This window comes from Otolemur garnettii, unplaced genomic scaffold (assembly GCF_000181295.1).
Source record: "Otolemur garnettii isolate 467f Iridium unplaced genomic scaffold, OtoGar3 scaffold00016, whole genome shotgun sequence".
Classification (NCBI taxonomy): Eukaryota; Metazoa; Chordata; class Mammalia; order Primates; family Galagidae; genus Otolemur; species Otolemur garnettii.
The window spans coordinates 11,631,587-11,635,168 of NW_003852411.1; positions in this window are offsets into that span (position 1 = coordinate 11,631,587).

Here is a 3,582-nt window from a genome sequence, read left to right on the forward strand (position 1 = left end):
CCTAGATCACTTGGCTGGTGCATGGCCCTTATTCTGCTTCAAGTATTGAAGCTGGCTTTGGTGGCACTAGAAGAAACCCAGGATAGCCAGAACCCACATTGGTCCCCTCTCAGAGTGTCACAGCACCCGTGGTGGGGGAGGGAGGAGTTATGCCATACAGAACCTCACACCCTAACCCCACTAAAAAGAGCTGAGATTCAGAGTAAATGTGTGTGCATGTGGTAGGGGTAGTAATGGGAGATGATAGCTAGGTAGACACCCAGTTTATAGGGTCTACCTCTTTATAGAGATCCAAGAAACTATCCTTGAGTTGGAATCATGCCTATCATGAAGAAGAAATAAGTCCATACTGCACTCCTGAAGATTGTGCCTAATGGGGGTATTGCCCATGGGCAATGAGAAGCCTTTGAGTGAGCAGAAAAAGATCTCGGCTCATGCCCGTAATCCTGGCACTCTGGGAGGCTGAGGTGGAAGGATCCCTTGAGCAGTTCATGCCTGAGCAAGCTCAAGACCTTGTCTCTACTAAAAATAGAAAAAAGAGCCAGGCTTTGTGGCAGCCGCCTATAGTCTCACCTAGTTGGGAGGCTTGAGTTCAGGAGTTTGAGGTTGTTGTGACCTAGGATGACACCACTGTACTCCAGCCTGAGTGACAGAAAGATTCTGAGAGAGAAAGAGAAGAGAGAGAGAGAGATGTGATACCATATGGAATGAAAAAACATGATAGCAAGGAGTGGAGAAGTGGTAACCTCAGAGAAGGCTCTGGAAGTACCCAATAGCTATCTTTGGCTCCCTGAAAGCCTTTATGTACAGGCTGGTGATCAACACATGGAAATTAAGAGAACACAGGTTTGCCTCCACGTATTCGTGTCATTGTGGATCAGCAAACAGAAGCCAGATGGTGGCAGTGACAATGATGATGATGATGAAGCAGCAGCAGAAGAAGAAAATAATGATCAGCACTTACTGAGCACTTCCTATGTACCAGGCATTGTTTTAAATAGTCTACAAATACTATCCTAGTAAAATTTTACATTGTTCCTATAAAGTACTGAGGCACAGTGAAGCTAAATAAACTGCCCATGCTTACAGAATTTGGAATAATGGAGCTGGAACCCAAGCCCAGGAAGTCTGTCCAGATCTGATGTGCCACACCACTGCAGTGTCTGATATATAATGGAATGGAATTCCTGCATCTAGCAGGAGTTTGGGCTTCATTATTTACGAGTTTTCTTCCAGCCAGATCCCTTGTGCTCTTTCTAGGGTTAGGATGGTTGGTACTCAGTGCAGTTCAGAAGTTATGGAACACTGACCAGTTGCCAGGCTCTGGGCTGGGTTATTAACACAAATTAAGATACGTAAGACAAGACAGTACTATAATAGACAAAGGAGTAGAGAATTCTGGGATCTGTGAGGATAGAATCACGGTCATCATAATCTCTCTGAGAGTTGGCAAACTTGTGAAAAAGGCAATGTTCGGTTTCAGAACACCCTACTCACACCCTAGTCCCTTTTGTCACCATACTTCCCTTCCCAAGGTCAACCAACAAACCACAATCCTCTCATTGCTGAGAGAGAGTTCCTGACTGTCTTGGAACTGAGAAGGCTGAGCAGCAGACTGAGCACATGCATGAACCAGGCAAACTTGCTTTTGGCTCAACCACTGCTGGGTAGAGTAAATCACGTGCACTGCTGGGTAGAGTAAATCACATGTTTAACACGAAACAACTACAGATATTAGCTCTCCTCCCACACCTGCCAGTTATGACTCATTCACCCCACTTCACCAAAAAACTGTAAGATCTGGACAAAGAAAGAAGGTATTTTGTAACCTGTGAGAGCCTTATTTTAATACCCTAATACTGTAAATGGAACAAGGAATAGAAATAAATTTTTGAGAAAGGGAACTACTTTTTCCCCTTATTTTTTTTCTAAAGCATACATAGAAAGAAGATTTATATATATAAATTATACATATATAATATATATAATTATATATATATAATTATATGTGTGTGTGTGTGATGGCCCCATAACCAAACGTATTTATTGAGCCCTTCCTGTATGTGACACAGCATTTATGAGTTTTACCTGTTGTACTTAGTTCATTAAATCCTCACCACAACAATATTGGGTCAGTGTTACCGTAGTACCATTTTACGGATGAAAAAACTAGACACAGAGAAATGAAGCAATTAACACTAGCATTTTAGCACCCAAACAATACTGCTTCTATCACTAAAATAGAAAATGGAGGTACTGAGAATTAACAAATTAGCCAGAAAATCACAGTCAGTCAGTGGGCGAGCCAGAATGCCACCTGGCAAGAGTGTTCATCATTTAGGGACTGACTCTGCAACTCCTGTAGCTCCCGAGAGGTCACAGAAGATATCCTTAGTGAACCTTTCTCTAATAAGCAAGGCTGTTGGTGGCTTTGTGCAGTGATCAATATTCCTTTAAGTCTCTCTGTGTGTGTATACTGGTTTTTCAGGGTCACAAGGCCTGCACAGAGGCCTGTCTCTTTGTTCATTCATTCCTAGAACATCTGAGGCTGATAACTCCCGGGAAGCCTCCACACATTCTCCACATTTTGCTCCAAGCCTTGATCCATCGATTACCCTTGCTCTTCACAAAAATGACCCAGGAAAACTGGAGATTCAAATACTGCCCAAAATCTCTCCCGCTAAGGGAAGAGAAGAGGAACACTGGATTATTCTCTTTATAATTTGATAGGTGCTCATGAAGAAAGAACCCTAATTTCATGTGGTGAATGAATCTTAAATTAAAAGAAATAACATTTTCCGCAGAGAAAAAGGGTAGTGTATCTGATGAGTAAGAAGCCATATCATCAGATGTGAAAGTTCAAAATAGCTCCATGAGATAGCAACTTCAATTCTGGGCTAATTATACTTGTGGAACCTATACCTGGTATTTAAGTCCATGAATCTCAGTTTTCTCATCTGGGGAATGGACTGATTACCTGAAGATTTGTCCGGCAGAGCATGACAATGCGATAAATACCGGTTTATGCTTCACTTGTTTCTCATAGCTTGAAGTCAGGAAGAGAAATGGGCAAGAGGGCATATTTTCTCTTCTAAACTCTCTCAGAAAATCATTGAAATGATGGCTTTAGCATTTACTATGTATCACTCAGAGATAGATATTAATGGAGTTGTAAGATTGTCTGGAAAGATTCTCTGAATGTCAAGAAAGCCTCTGGCTTCATGCAAAGCATCTTAATAACATGTTAAAAAGTTCAAGGAAATAAAATATAAAGTTGGAATTATATAACTTTTAAAAGAAAACTGTGTCCAAATTCCTTCCATTTTGGAATAGACTAAACTTTCTTAGATAAGATTCAAAGAGCATGAAGCATAAAAATAGAAAATTGATGAATTTCTTTAAAATCAGAAACTTCTTCCTTTTATTGGGCAGGGGGGAAAAAACTTCTGTCCTTTGAAAGACGTCATTGGCTCGGCGCCTATAGCTCAACCAGCTAAGGTGCCAGCCACGTACACCTAAGGTGGCAGGTTCGAATCCCCAGCCAGGACCTGCCAAACAACAATGATGGCTGCAACCAAAAAA